General features: G+C 45.9%; 1 protein-coding gene, 1 long non-coding RNA gene and 1 pseudogene across 3 annotated transcripts in view; 2 read left to right on the top strand and 1 right to left on the bottom strand.

Annotated features, from left to right (window-relative positions):
- Lyrm4 (LYR motif containing 4) overlaps positions 1–16,110 on the bottom strand; it is a 115,427-nt gene that overhangs the window by 6,335 nt on the left and 92,982 nt on the right.
- Hdac1-ps16 (Histone deacetylase 1, pseudogene 16) lies at positions 4,569–5,877 on the top strand (annotated as a pseudogene).
- Positions 7,080–14,484, top strand: LOC148000091 (uncharacterized). Its single transcript, XR_015641573.1, has 3 exons — positions 7,080–7,452; positions 9,817–11,581; positions 13,564–14,484. It is a non-coding gene; the product is annotated as an uncharacterized LOC148000091 (long non-coding RNA).

Raw genomic sequence — 16,110 nt, 5'->3', positions numbered from 1 at the left:
GCCTCCTCAGAATCCACAGCTGACTTCCACAGCCAGGCCAGACAATTACTGTGCATAAATTGGTCATTAAAATGGAAGTTCTTCTGTAAACTTTTGGAATTGGCATTAGAGTCTATTTGAAAAAGACAGATTATTCAACTGCAAGTAGGATCCAAGAAAACAGAATTATCTTAGTCCTTAAGGTCTTTACTGCTAACTTCAGAAGTGACATGCAATCGCCCTCTACTGCACCTGAGACTCAAGGGGAGGAGAGCTGGGCTCAGGAGGGGGTAGAAGGACCAGCCAGTGGAATGGATCTGCCCTGCCAGGAATCCTAAATCTGTCCCTGCAACTTCCTGCTTGTTTCACAGAGTAGGAGGGAAGCAACTGGACAACAGGCATGGGGAGCACTCAGCAACTGTTCTAGCTACCCAGAGTCCTAATGTGGGGAGGCACGTGGCAAGTGTGTGAAAGGCTGCGTATGTGCATGGCCCACCGCAGTCATGACGTGTATCGCCTTCAGCAGATTAAAGTGCCATGCCAATGACAAGGCCACGTGGCTTTGAATATAAGTTAATTGGATTGAACTTGAGAAATGACTGCTGGGTTGGTTCTTATCTTCTCTAGAGCTGTGGTTTCCTGCCCAGGAGGGCCCTCATACTCTTAACTGGTTTGAGGGCTTGGTGAAGCGAGTGCATAGACACTGGAAGTGAGAAGAGAGATATGGACTTCTGGCTGTGCTGGTAAGATCCAGGGTAGAGCACTGCTGCTCGCTTCCTAGAGGTTACTAAAGCTGGCCAGGCAGGGACATTTCCTAGGCAAGGGCAGATGTGCCTCAAAAGCATGTGATGACACCTTCAATCTGCATTGAGAGGAAAGTGGCAGGGCCATCTAATGAGCATCTGCTACATGCCAGGGCTGCCCCAAGTGCTCAGGAGCATTTCCTGTAAGAGAACACAACTTGTTTTGCTTTAATAATCGTTTTGAAAGGCATGTCCTTGCTCTGACGAGCATGTCCTTCCAGTTCACACCCTGAAGCCAGTATCACAGTGATCCACACTGAGCATAGGATAAAAGCCAGTGCAGTACCAACTGTCACAGCAACCAAAACCACACCAAAATAAAGCCTTAATCAGAAATGTGTGGTGTTGCTGAGATGGCTCCGTGTGTAAAGACGCCGCCAAGCAAGGCGGCCTGAGTTCATGCCTCTGGACTGACAGGGTGGAAGGGAAGAACTGATCTCGAATGCTGTCCTCTGATTTTACACACCTGCTTGCAGCATGGGTCTGTGTGCTACACAGATGCACACATAAATGTAATAATATTTAAAAAACAGAAAGAAATATATGTGATTGTAGGGTGGTAGGGTTCTAAATCCCCTCTGCCACAGGGCATGGCCTCTGGGGAGGTGGGACGCAGGGAGTGATCAGGCTTAACTCAGCTGTCACTGGGCAGGTGCTGGGCCATAGGGAAGCCCCAGGGCACTGTTCAGGGGTGGGAAAGCGCAGTCTGAGGTGTGGGACAGCTGGAGCTGACTTGGAGGTTCCCAGGCGATGAAGATGGGGCCCTCTGGTTCTCAGGCTCTTGGACACTCAGGCACTGCTGGATGTCAAAGAAGAGCTAAGAACACAGTGGGGGCCTATGGGGGGCAGGGCGGATCTGGGAGAAGGGGGGAACTCTGGCTGGTCCCACAGGTGGTTTGAGCTTAGTGGTGGTTGTGGCTGGGAGCACAGAGAGGCCTTCTACGGGAGACTAGATAGTGGTTCTATAGGCAAAGGCTTTCTCTATGGCTCTCCACGGCAAATCCTGATAAAAATAGGCAGTCCATGGTTTTAAGACATTTATTGTCATGGAGGAAAGTGTAAAATTGTACCCTATTCTCAGGGTGGGCCTGAGATTAAATATCTTTTGCAGGGAGGAGTGTCTAGGAAGGAAAACTTATTGGCCAAGCCTCCAGGTCTTTTGCTACCTCAATAAAATGGAGATCTGTCTTGAGCCTTTGACTACAGGTCATGTCTTCTACCTGTGGAGGGGACTGGGGTCTTGCCCTTATGTGACTGATGGCCACAAATCTATGGAGGGCTGTGGTTAGTGACAGGGCCTTGTATCTGCGGACAGGCAAAGTGCCTACATCCCTTCAGGGTCACTGGGGTTTCAAGCCTTAGCTCAACTGGGAACCAGGTGCTTTTCACGGTCCCATATGTGATCTTCAGGAATAAACTAGAAAACTTAAAACTCTAGGCTGTGTGTGGTGATGTAAGTCTATAATTCCTGCACCCAGGAGGCAGTTTGTCAGCCTGGGATAGTGTCTTTAGGCCAACACTCTCTCTATGTAGTGAGACTGTCTTAGAATGCCAAAATAACCAAATTATCCTTCTGCCTAAACTGAGAAATGTAGACTAACCCTTCCCCTGGACAGAGTCACACTGTAGCCGCAGACTACAGCTAGTTATGCAGTCCTGGCTCCCCAAGCCTGGGATCCTGCTTTGGCTTTCCAAACGCTTGGGCCACAAGTGCGAGCAATGGTGCTCAGCCTCTAACACAGAGTTTTCATGAAGACTGAGATCAGCCAACTCGTGAAAAGGCATACTTTATAGGGCTAACAAGGAAGAAGAGGATGAGACTGCATGTAGAGTACACACTTAGGAGCCTAGCCTTTAGTAGAGGTAGGAGGACTGAATTTGAAGCCAGCCTGGCCTCCACAAGAAGACTTGATACGGGGCAAAGCAAAGTAAACTACCAGACAGACAAACCACCAAAAGACAATGATATCAAAACAGAGAACACTCTGAAAATCTGAAATCATTTTTGGGCTACAACCAAAATAGTAGGGTACTTGCCAGAGGTGAGAGGTCAATACAGCGAGCCTTTCACACTGGACCCAGACAACAATTAGCTGACAAACTCAGTCTTACTCTCGGGGATTTGGAACTAGACTTGAAGGGGTCATTGAGAACATTCTCTGAAGCATCTTCTACAGATCCTTAAGGATACGGCATATATTGCTTTATATTTCTGTGTACTTTAATCCAATAATGGTGTTCCCAAGGTGATCATGAATTTCTGGGAAGATGCACTGAATTTATCTTATGCTTCCAAACATTCAGCTTCAGAAGCACATTTTAAAGCTCTCTCACTCTCTCAACATGGCTACACTTAACAGGGGATTTGCAAGGCAATAAACACAACAAAACGCCTTTCAGCTATCAATTAGTGAATCTCCCATGGAATTCCAGCTTGAGGCCTCTTTTCAGAGGGCAAGTACCCAGCTGCCCACTCTCACTGGCCTGTGCTGCAAAGGGCAAGCACAGCACCAGGGCCTGGGGCTCAGGTCGAAGCCAGACACCTTGTCCAACTGTGCAGTCCACTCAGCCACTCTCTGAAACACCACTGCAGCCTTGTCACTGTCCATTCTGTCTGTAAGCCCTGAGTTAGACACACTGGGACCTTCTTAATGAGGACAGAGGTGGTGACATAATACTTGTTCCTGTGCAGTAACTGCTCCTGGTAGGAGTAAGAATAGTGTTGCTGGGCAATTTTCAGGTATAATTATCAGCAAAGAAAAAAAAAAAGAAGAGAAAAAAGGCCAAATATACTTCCCTCCTTACATCCCACACCATGGCTAGCAATTATTGTTGTTATCTTTGCTTGTAAGTATAGGGAAAGCAGATACAAGTGTGCGTGTTCTCATTAACATATCCATGCATCCTGTGTACAATGGCTGTCCATGCAGGATTAGTGATAGTCAGTGATCTTTCTCTCAAAAGTGTTCTGGTCTGGACAAAGGCTAGCATGGTTCTATAACTCTCACTTGCAGTCACCAGCTTTCTGGGACATCTCATTGTCTGCCTGCATGTCTGATGTTCAGATACAGAAGTAAGACCACTATGTGAGGGCCTTTCATTGTGTTCCAGGGGAACAGAACTATTTTAAGGGATCTCAGAGAACTGTGGCCTCTAAGGAGCCTGAAGTCACAGCCAAAAGGCTTCCCATTTCAACAAGCTTTTGGTTCTTGCTACAGGGACTGTTTTGAATGGATGCAGGTGTGGGTCAGAGGCTCCTAACACGTCCATATCTCTAATCTGGGAGGGGTTTATCAGGTAGTTACTGCCTGGGCAATACTAAAGTTGCCTTTAGGGAAGCCATGGCATGAGGGGAAGGCAGTCAAGCGTTCTCTCTCTCTCTCTCTCTCTCTCTCTCTCTCTCTCTCTCTCTCTCTCTCTCTCTCTCTCTCTCTGGCAATCCTGGGTGATAAATGACAAGGAGTGTAATCTTAGGAGATTTGGGCCAAGCACTTACCCTTACTATTATTACTGAATGACTACTCTTTAAAACCAACCAACCAACCCACCCACCCCAGAGAATAGTTTCTCACCAAGTCCTTCTAGAAGGTAAGGCCACACAGCAAATGAGATGGAGAGACTGCAGGTTATGGTGCTGCTGTAAGACACAAGGGCCCATGCACTGTTCTCGAGAGCTGGATGCTTCCCACTCTGGTCTAGACCAGCGCTCAGGGTAGCGAGGGGTGGTTAAGAACATGAGACAGGAGCAGACAGGAGTCTGATGGGAGAGGCTGGGCAATGAGCGAGATGGTGCAGACTCAGGGCTCCAAGACGAAAGTCTGTTACTGTTATGATGGGAATGCTGGAAACTACTATTATGACAAAACCACCCAATGAAGACCCACGAAATCTGCATGTCTCCCAATTTGCTTAATTATGGTCCCTACCCTATGGAAAAATGGAAGTCTATCATTCTCACAAAGCCAATGCTGAGGAGGTGACCAAGTACCACAGCAATTAATACATTAAATTATTGTGTTCCATCTGCCCAGATTACATGCCTGAAAACAGCGAGCAGATGCAGAGATTCAACATTGGTGAGGACTGTCCAATATGGCTTGAGCTCTGTCAGGTGTCTATTGGTGGCTTCGTGGCATGTTCGGTGAAACTTAAAAAGCAGCATGTGGGCAGGGCTATGATCAGGGCTGGGGCGCTGTATATTGACATTGATATTCACCATGATGATGGTGTGGAAGAGGCCTTCTATACCACGGACTGGGTCATGACTGTGTCCTTTCATAAATATGGAGAATACTTGCTGGAAACTGAGGACTTATGGGATATTGGGCCTGGCAAGTACTAATGCCAGTAACTTATCACTTCGCAATGGGATCTATGATGGGCCTTATGAAGCCATTTTCAAGCTAGTCATGTCCAAAGCAATGCAGATGTTCCAGCCTACTGCAGTGGTCTTACAGTGCGGCTCAGATCCCCTGTCTGGGATCAGTGAGGTTGCTTCAATCTGACCATCAAAGGGCACTCCAAGTGTGTGGAGCTTGTCAAGAGTTTCAACTTGCCTATGCTAATGCTGGAAGGAGGTGGCTACACCATTTGTACTGCAGCTCAGTGCCGGACTTATGAAACAGCTGTGGCCCTGGGCTACCATACAATGATGACTTTGAATACTTTGTACTGAATTTTAAGCTTTACATCAGCTGTTCCAATATGACTAACCAGAACACTAATAATAGCTGGAAAAGATCAAGCAGAGGCGCTTTAAGAACTTGGGAATGCTGCCCCATGCCCCTGGATCCAAATACAGGCCATCCCAGAGGATGTCATCCCAGGGGAGAGTGGTGGTGAGGAAGATGGTGACAAACGCATCTCCATCTGCTCCCTGACAAACCCCACAGCCTGTGAGGAGGATTCTCTGGTTCAGATGGGGAAGGAGAAGGTAGTTGTAAGAACTCTTTTAACTTCAAAAAAGCCTCAAAACAGAGGATGAAAAAGAGAAGGATCCAGAAGAGAAAAAAAAAAAGAAGTCACAGAAGAGGAGAAAACCAAGGAGGAGAAGCCAGAAGCCAAAGGGGTCAAAGAAGAGGTCAAGTTGGCATGAGAAGGTCTGTAGCTGTCTTCTCCCCGAGTTCCTCACTTTTCCTTAATCTTTTGGATTTTATTTTTTATTCCCCTGTGTATTTATATAAAATATATTAAATATAATGTCCTCAGGGACTACATAGGAACCAGGGCCAGGGCCCAGGGCAGTGGTGCTGGGAGAACTCTTCCTAGAGCTCCCTTGTCCATTCTGCCCCGGGTTTGAGTTTTGAACATGGTGGGTGTAAGTGGAAAGAAAAAAACTGGAAGACAAAACCCTGAACTGCACGTGCCTGCTTAGGAGCTCTGCTAAAGATGCCCTGGTTAGGGTTGCTAGAAAGGGTGGCGGGGTCTTCTGGGTCCCCTTATTCAGGCTTAGGTAGTACCAGCCATTTTTAGATTGGTTCTTTTTATACCTTCCCACTAGTCTTGGGCAAGCAGAAAAACTTAGATTCCCCTTCCTCCCCAATTCTGCAGGTGGACGTTGTTAGCCTAATTTCCTTTTTGAGATATTTTCGTTTTGTGAGACTCTTTGTAATGAAGCAGCACATTTCTACAGAAAGAGAAAAACAAAGCAAAGAGCAGGAGACAGGCACGTTCTTCTAGCATATTCTCCCACCTCTGCTGGGCTGGGGTAGAACTGGTAAGGCAGGGACACGAACACAGCCGCCCCACTGAAGCCTGGTGGAGCATTGCACAACAGGCTCTGTTAGGTGGAAGCATCCGGACAGAAGAACCAACTCAGGCACCCAGCCCTTCTTGGAAGTGAGCAAAACCTGAGACCCAAACATCACGTCAGAGTCCAACCTGGATCTTTGCCAGGCACGGTGACACCAGAGTCTGGGCGCACTGCCAGAGACAATGTTCCACTGGAGGTCATGCTCCTGTACTAAGGGTGAGACCCAAGCTTGGTACACGTCAGCCCTTGAACTCAACACTGAGGTCGCCTGCACCTCGGCAACAGGCCCTGTCCTGACACAGCGGTGGCAAGGCTGTGCACATGCTCACCATCCCTCCTTGGTTGCAGGCCAGCATGGGCAAACTCCTGTGAAGTGGAAACGTCCAGATCTTTGGAGAGTTAGTTATATCAAATGATGTTTGCTGGGGTAAACAGGTGAAAGGATGTCTAGCAGACTGTTTTCCTAGGCAGACCCAGGGGAAAGGATGTTTGGCTATAGCAGACACGTGAAAGGACTCTTGATGAAGGAGTATAAATATGACCCCACAGACAGCAGGAGAGGAGCACTGAGCTTTGGTTTGGTTTGCTCTGCCTCCATATTCTTCACTAATGACAGGCATGTATTGATTTGCCTTATATAGCATTGCTGAGCTCGATTTGTGATAACTCCAACACTGAGAGATGCTCGCCCTAGAACTGCCTGTGAGGTTCCTGCAGTAGCTTGCTGCTCCTGCAGCCTCATCTTAGGCCAGTTAGCGAGCCTGGCAGTTTCTTCAGGATGGAACTACAGTTGCTGGTTGGTGCCTGGTGTCTGCCTGCCTGGAGGACTGGTCTGCAACTCCTGAACAGCGTTTACTACAGGACTGAACTGCTGCCCAAGAAGATCAAGCTCACTCCCAAAGAACTATGGCTGAACAGGTTCATTTCCCCGCTATCCTAATAACTTTTTCTTCTACCTCTGCTGGGTGGTTGGCTAGAGGAGAGGTTGAACCCTTATTAAAAGTAGGTTGCAAAAAAAGTATGCCTATACTCCTGACTATCTGTCTGTACCCCGCTCTGGGGAGCGTCTGTGATGGCCGCGGGGGCACCAGGCCGCTCTCACTGTGTACTCTCAGAACCACTATGGTTAGGGTGAATGAGAAGGCGGGCTCCGAGAAGCTGCTCAGGACAAAGGCCAGCCCTGCTCACACCACTGCAGACCTCCAGCCTACCTCTCTGCTTTAGCTGCGTTCTGTTTGTCACTGTTACCAGCTGCTAACGGCCCAGCACAGGGAACAGTTCTGTCATCTGCACTGTTTTATGTGATTCTCTGGGTCTTAGACTTTGTGGGCTTCCAGAATTGAGGGGTCATTACTGAGAGTCATGCTTTCCTCAGTTCTGAACACAGCAGAACCCAAGCAAAGGTAAAAGCCTCACAGAGGGGGTTGGGGATTTAGCTCAGTGGTAGAGCGCTAAGGCCCTGGGTTCGGTCCCCAGCTCCGAAAAAAAGAAAAAAAAAAAGTCTCACAGAGGAGTCAGTGCTGAGACTCTGGGTAGGAGTCAGGGTCACACTCATTTTCAGACTCAGGCCTATGCAATGCCCTTGTTTCCTGGTCCCTTTCAAAAGTGCCTGAAGCAAAAGCTCCCCATGATTCACAGAGAGTGTCCGCTTTTCTGGCTTTGTTCAATCATTTTGTACACCCAGTGCTTTCTGGAAGTTTCTCTGGGTGCATTCTATCCCAAACTATTCCTAACAGGATGCTGACCGCTGGCAGCAGGTCCCTTTCCTGTGCCCTCATTTCTGACGTCAATGACACACATGCTAGAGAGACTGAGAAACAGTAGAAACAAAGGACCAGAAGTGTCAGTGGGCAGGTTCCTATAGCTGTTCTCCTGCTGGCTACCCAGAGAGGTTCCCTTGTCCTCGGGGCCCACAGGATTGCACTGGCTACATTGTGGCACCTTGCTCACAGGCCCACAGGGAGCTGTGAGTGACATTCAAGGACTTCAGTCATGTGGTGTAGCATTGGCAAGATGACATTACAATCCAGGGTCCCTTCTGACTCACTGTGCTCCCCCCACCCCCATATCTCCTCCTCTAGCAGTCACATTGTAGAGCACACCACAACAGTCACCCCGTGAAAAATATCAGTGTAAGCCAGACTGCCTGGCAGGGCCTCTGAGAGGACCCCATTCCTATGTGAGATCTTGCTCCACTGAGGTGGAGCGTAGTCTGTGGGGACAGGCTGCTGGTCAGTGTTCAGGCTCCCCTCCTTTCAAGGGAAGCAAGAGGCCCACAGCCCTTAGTTTGCAGGAAGTTACTCTGGATGGGGCAGAGGGCAAAAATGGAGCCTGAAATGCCAGTGGTCCTTGTGAGGCCAGGGCTTTGCTTCCTTGGGTTAGCAATCTGGTGTGGACATTGTTCGGTTTCTGATGGCCTGTGAGTGTAAGGTACACGCAGAGTTTCCAAGACTTGTTTCAGACACACTGAGTTTAACACAACAGAATCCTAAAACTAAGCTTGTCTGATTTTTTAAAAAATATTATTTCTAGGTAATATAAGATTCTATGGCTGGTTTGAATTTATACATTTTATTGTATTTCTATTGAAAGACACATAAATGTTATCTTTTAAAATAATTTAACTTTTAGGAAGTTTTTTTTTTAAAGATGGCAAATTACACATTGTATTATTGTGCGACTCACCATATTCACCTTGACTTTTGTTTTTGAACTGGGAGGGTGATGTATGCAGTACATCAAGGGCCTGTGTGCTCTTTGCCTTGGCTCAGCTTTCCTGGTGGGGCACACTTGCAGAACTACAGGGCAGCAAGCAAACAGGGGAAGTGACATTTACACATTTGCATTTGTCTTGGTGGACCGCCCATCAGCCCTCCATTAGGAGAGGGGATGCAATGGAAGCAGCATCAGGAAGCTGCTGATTCCCAGGAGGAGAAATAGTTTACTCTAGGAACAATAAAACAGAAGTAGAACCCAAATACAGGTTCCTTCTCATTGTATGCAAGGCAGTGTTTTATGACATCTGTCATCATTCACAGAACTGCATCTTGGAGACAGTGCAACCTTCATCTCACATTACCCAAACTGGCTCAAACTGGGGTGGCACCCAGTGGCCTCATAGACATGAGCCCTGTCTCTAGCACACCAATCACTAAAGACTAAATGAAGCTGTCAGGTTTGACAGTAGCTGCACTCACTCCCCTTGAGGAAAGTCAAAGAGACAAGGTTGCCTGCTGACTGACAGCCGATAAAAACGACCACCCATCATTTCTGCCTTTGCAGGGGCAGAGAGGACGTCTGAAGATCTCACGGTCCACTGTGAATTGGCTGACAGTCACAAAAATGAGGACTTGGAGCGATGCCTCAGTCCCCCTCTTCATTTCCACAGCCATTCCAAGAACATGTCTTGAGAGCCCTCTGTGCTCACAAACATACCACCTGGATTGTAGCTGTGTGGGAGAGATCACCCTGACTGACTGGCTTCCCTTCACACTTCTGAGCAAGTTCCCATTTGACTTCTCTGTGATTTTCCATGAACAAACACTCACAAAAATAGTATTAAATTTGTTGAAAATTCTAAAGGTAGAAAAGCTTCTGAGTAGATTCACCAGGAAAAAGTAAAAGAAAATTGTCATACTGAAAACTGATCATGGGAGGGTATGATGACTGATTATTTTTATCTCATGCTTTCCAAAATATTTTTTAAGAAAGGATAAGAAAGTGAACATGATGGGTGCTACAGATTTCGGATAGTCTTCACTGTCTGATAGGAGCTGAACAGAGGAACCTGGGAATCCTCTAGAAGCAGCAGACAGCCTGGCATGCGGTCAGCACTACTATGTGCTATGAAGGCTCAGAGTCCTCCTGGGGCTGGAGGTGTGTCGCAGCGGTCAGTGCTGGCCTAGTATCTGCAAGGCCCTTGCTTTCACCTGCAACATGGAAACCCTGGTCCACCCTCTCCATCTGTGACCCCACGCCTTCCATCCTGTGCAGGAAGGACTTCAGAGAACTTCAGACTGCGTGGATGCTGGGGTCACACAGAAGACCAGGACTCATTTGACCTGGGGTGTAGTTTACATATCACGTTTTCTAAAAATACACCTTGTTGGCATACGGACAACTCTGCTAGCCTCCTTCCAGGCACCTAGCAATAGATTACATCATCACCTGCACCGCCACCAGATGCAGGTGGCCGGGCAGCCTAGAAGAGGACTGCTTGCCATCCCAGCCCTACTTCTCTGTCTCCCCCTCTCTCCCTTTCCACTATGGTGTCTTAGTCTTTCTCCCTCTCTCTTCCTATGTGTTCCTGGCTGGTCTCTCATTCTCTCTTTCTGTCCTTCCTGTCCCTGTCTATCCCCACTTTTTCTGCCCTCATGACTCTGTCTGCCTTTACCCCTTCTCCAGGTCCTTATTCCCATCCCTTCGCCATCAAATTTTCTCTTATACCAGGTCTGTTCCATGGCATGATTTCTCGGGGGACATCTTGGCATAGGCCCATCAGGTACCCCCCTTAGCCCTGCTGCTGCGTTATATTTCATAACACATGTAGCCAGTAGCCTACTTCCTGTCTCTCTGGACATTCCACATGAATGGAACCACCCATGTGTCATACTCACTTAGTTTTTGGTACGCATCAGTATTCATGACTCTGAGATTATGGTACGGCCACCTGGGCTGTTTCCCTCTTTAGGCCATTGTAAATAGTACTGCTCTGCACGTTTACACACACGATTTTATTTAAACACCTGTTTTAATCTTTTTTGGAGTGTGCCTGCTGGTCAGACAGCAGTTCCATGGAGAACTTATTTAGGAAACAATGAGCTATTTTCCACTCATCAGGACGGCAGAATCTTCCTAGGTCTACTGTCAGGCCAAGACTCAGACTCAGGTTGTTTAATATCAACTATCAATTTTTATACAACCCAAGTAACAACAACAACAACAACAACAACAGCTCTCAAAGCCCAAAAAATGACAAGGGTGGCAAATCTGGACACTAAAGCTGTCTATTTCACCAAACTGTAAAGAAAAGAAGAGGAAAAAATATGTAAGTGGAACCTATGAACTTCTTTTTAAAGACATTTGAGAGGTTCCCGTTTTAAAAAGATTTATTTATTTTATGTCTATTAGTACACTGTTGCTGTCTTCAGACACACCAGAAGAGACCATCAGATCCCAGTACAGATGGCTGGTAACAACCATGTAGTTGCTGGGATTTGAACTCAGGACCTCTGGAAGAGCAGCCAGTGCTCTTAACAGCTGAGCCATCTCTCCAGCCTGAGGCCTAATTTTTTAAAATCCTAGTTCAAATACATATTTTGAAAAATTATATTTGTGGTACAAGGAAAATGTAAACATTTACGTATTACTAATTTATTAATGTGATGATAGTCTTGAAGTTATACTTTAGAAGTATATTATTTTCAGAAGAGCACTAAAATAATTTTCAATGGAATGATAAAATCTTTCTCAAAATAATATGGGAGAATGTGGGCAGGAACACAGGATAAGAGAGTTGTGGCCCTGTTCATGTAACTGTTAAAATGCTGGCTGGGTAACATGTCTTATTAGATTTTTTTTTTTTTTTGGTTCTTTTTTTCGGAGCTGGGGACCGAACCCAGGGCCTTGCGCTTCCTAGGTAAGCGCTCTACCACTGAGCTAAATCCCCAGCCCCTGTCTTATTAGATTATTGTCTTGTAGATATACTTAATTTTTTTCCAGGAAGAGAAAGTTAAAGAAACAAACTCTCAGGGCTGGAGAGAAGGCCCAGCAGTTCAGAGCACTGACTGCTCTTCCAGAAGTCCTTGAGTTTAATTCCCAGTAACCGATGGTGTCTCACAACCATCTGTAATGGGATCTGATGCCCTCTTCTGGTACATCTGAATATATATAAAACCAAACTCTAAGTCGTTGGAAAGTAACAAACAGGAAACTCTCATCTTCTTCACTGTGTTCCCAGGGCACTGCAGGTTCCCTGCAGGTAAGATTTTTATGATAATGGAATTCGATCCCTAGGTGGGGCTCTGCATGCCTCAGGCCCAGTCTTCTTCAAAGACAAGAGTCTCCTTTTAAGTTTTCTGGCTGGATCCACTTAAAAGCAGTTTTTATCTTTAACTTTGAAATAAACCTACTGCTATGTTTTGGGTGTGTCTGTGTGTGGTAAGATGTGTATGTGCATAGCTGTACAGTTCTAGGGCACTAAGAGTTCCACGCAGTGGTGACGTGTCTCCATAGGCTCACTGGTCCCCGGCTGCTAGCTCTGAGTGGGGGGATTGTGGAACCTTAGAGCGGTGGAGCCTCAGGGGATGAAGTGTGTCCCCCTGGAGCAGGGCAGGCATTTCCTGTTCTCTCTCTGCTCAGTAAGTGCAGATGCCATGTGACCACTGAGCCTCCTGCTGTCCCTGTCATGATGGACTACATCTCCCTGGAACTGTAAGGCAAAGTTAACTCTTTCTCCCTTAAGTTTCGTATGTCCGGGCATATTTTATTACAGCAATAGGAATGTAACTAGGGCAGATATTATATTATATTATATTATATTATATTATATTATATTATATTATATTATATATTATATACTAGCGTTCTAGAGCATCTCACCCTTACTAACTGAAACTGTGTCCCTTCAACACTAATCTCCCACTCTCTTTTCCTAGGTCTCAGTGGCTGCCATTTTATTCTTGGTTTCCGAGTTTGACTAGTCTAGACACCTGGTATGAGAGTACTCACACAGTACGTGTTCTCTGTGACTGGTGTATTTCACTTGGCAAGGTCTTTCTAGGTTCACTCACCTGGCAGCTTGTGGCAGCATTCTTTCCCTCTTAAGGCAGACCTTTCACTGTGTTCCTAGACCATCGGTCCCCACTCACAACTGTAATTTTACCCAAACCATTGTGCCTTAACTTAAATCCATCACCTGCTGACAAAGAGTTGAGAATGATGTTCCTTTGTACACTGGTTCAGTTCTCTGGGGTATCTATAAACAGTAGAGATGGGATCATATGCTAATTCTATAACATATCCTCCTAGATGACTTGTCCAAAGTTTCCTGCTGCCTTGTGGAATGGGGCTGGACTGGAAAAGGAGTAGAAGGTCAGATATGGTCGTGGAGAAGAGTACGTCTGAAGCATGGCTGATGACAATGCTCTTGTCAGTTGCTGAGCATATCATGGAACACCAAAGCCTCAGAACGCGGGAGGTGACACCAGTCTTGTAGAAGTTACTGCTTATGTTGTGTCAGTGGCATTTGACCCGTAGCCCCACTGTAGAGACTCCTTCCTCTGCAACAGCACTGGTGTTAGCTGGGGTAACTGACACAGGCCCTTGCCGCCTCTCCTAATGTACAGCTATATGGCTCTGAGGACCTGTGGACTCCTGCACCAACTATCCATTTCTCTTTCTAAAGGACTCTTCACAGAAAGCAATGGTGCTGGGTAAAATTACAGTTGTGCGTACCTTACTGTAATTGATCTTAGAACATTTTCTTTACCCTTGACAGACTCATCACACTTGTTATGTGGCCTCTTACTGTAATTTTAACTTGTTTCCTCAGATGAATAAAAGAATTTAATCTCGAGTTCTTCATTGCATAGTGGCAAAAGGCTAGACACCAAATCTAACTACCAGCCGTGTACAAGGCCTCGGATGTGTCTGGATGCCACTGGGAGAAGCTCCTGTGACTGTCATGGATTTCCTCATGATGAGATCCTGGTGGGTTAGTGTTTCGTCAGAGCCTGGTCCATGCTGTTCATTTCCAGAACCATGAAAAATGAACCCTTCTCATCATTTCTATAAAGTAGCCTGACTCAGGAGTTTAGTTGTATTATTTAGAATGCTGACTAATACGTGACTCTTCCAACTTCTGAATGCTCTCAGCACTTGTCCATGACTAATCTTTTTGATTTCTGGTTTCTCTATTCTGTTCATAAAAACAAAACCATACTGCAGAGAGTCCTTTATGGCTTCTTTCATACAGTATCATGATTTCAAAAGTCATCTTTATTACTCCTTTCAACACTAGTTAATACATTATCGTATTTACTGATATTAAACTATTTTACTAATTTAGTACTCAGTTATCTGAATGAATGATGACTCTAGTATATATAATTTCTAAACTGCCCCAAACCCTTACATAGTATATGGGAATAGTTGTACATTATTTAAGAAACCCATCGTATTCCCCACTCTACTTTGGAGAAAACACCAACATGTGATAGGTGTGACCAGAGGTTTGAAGATGGAAATTAACTAGGAAAAAGAAAACCAAAACAAACATAAGTCCACAAACGTTGCGATTTAAGGGAAAGGAGATTCTGTGATGTCATATAGGAGCAAGTGCTAGAGGTGTCAGAGGAGAGCTGAAAGCCGGAAGCATCCTTCCTTTGGACCCACATGCTCTGCTCTCTACAGTCCTGCTTGGACTCTCAAGTGGTAAAGCCCTGTGAGCAGTCAGATGAAGGTTCTCAATGCTGAATGTCTACTGCAGTCCAGACACTTAAATTAGGCACTTGAATTGTGGACACTGATGTCTTTTTAACATTTAACAAGAGGAAATAACTATTAACATCTGTGTTATATGTACATCTACATTTTCTTTTGCATTAGTTATTTTTCTGTTGCTGTGATGAAATACACAACTCACAGCAACTTAGGGTTTATTTTGGCTTGCATTTCCAGAGGGGGAGTCCACAATGGTGAGGACTGCATGGCAGCAGCTGGCCAGAGCAGGCATCTGACTGATTCACATTTTAACTGCACAGAAAACAGAAGAGATGAAACGGGTGCAGTGGTAGGGGACTATAAGCCCCAAGGCTGCCCACTCCCAGTGATGTATTCATTCCAGCAAGGCTCCACCTCCTAAAAGTTACATAACACCGCCACATCTTAGTCCAGAACCACTCATATACTCAGGGCACTTTGGCTGGCTCTGCTGGCCACTATGAACATGTGAGTGCAGGTGTCTATGGCGCTGATTTCACTGACTCTGGGCCTGTACCTACAGAGGCATAGCTCAGCATACAGTGGACTGGCTTCTAGTTGTTGGAGGGACCTCCATATTCTTTCTATAGGCTGTCCTACTCACATTTCACTAGGAATGCATGAGAGATCTTTCTCTGCACCTGCTTAAGCATTTGCTTGTCTTTTTGGTAATAGCCACTCTAATTGGGAATGAGGTGGGAAACATGGTGGTTCCAATTTGCATTTTTCTCATGACTTCTCTCATGTTGAGCATTTTTCATATACTTGTTGACCAGTTGTATATACACGACAGGATACCATTTATTCATAAAAAGAATGATATTCTGTGACCCACGACAACATGTGTAGGACTGGAGAACATTATGATAAATAAAACCAACTAGTCACAGACAGAAAAATACCATGTATTTCCATTCATATGTTTAGGCTAAGAGTGGAACTTGTGGGAGTAGAGAGTAGCACATGGTGTGTATCAGAGGCTAGGTAGGTGGGAGTAGGTAGAGAGGGGTTGGGTAATGGTTGTGGATGTACACCTTGATAGGAGGACTGAGTTCTAGTGTTCACAGCAGTCTCCATAATTTATAACAATGTATC

Source organism: Rattus norvegicus, chromosome 17, assembly GCF_021556685.1.
Source record: "Rattus norvegicus strain SHRSP/BbbUtx chromosome 17, alternate assembly SHRSP_T2T, whole genome shotgun sequence".
In the NCBI taxonomy this organism is placed as follows: domain Eukaryota; kingdom Metazoa; phylum Chordata; class Mammalia; order Rodentia; family Muridae; genus Rattus; species Rattus norvegicus.
Note: the sequence above shows the minus strand (reverse complement) of the source record. Positions and strands in the feature narration are given on the sequence as shown.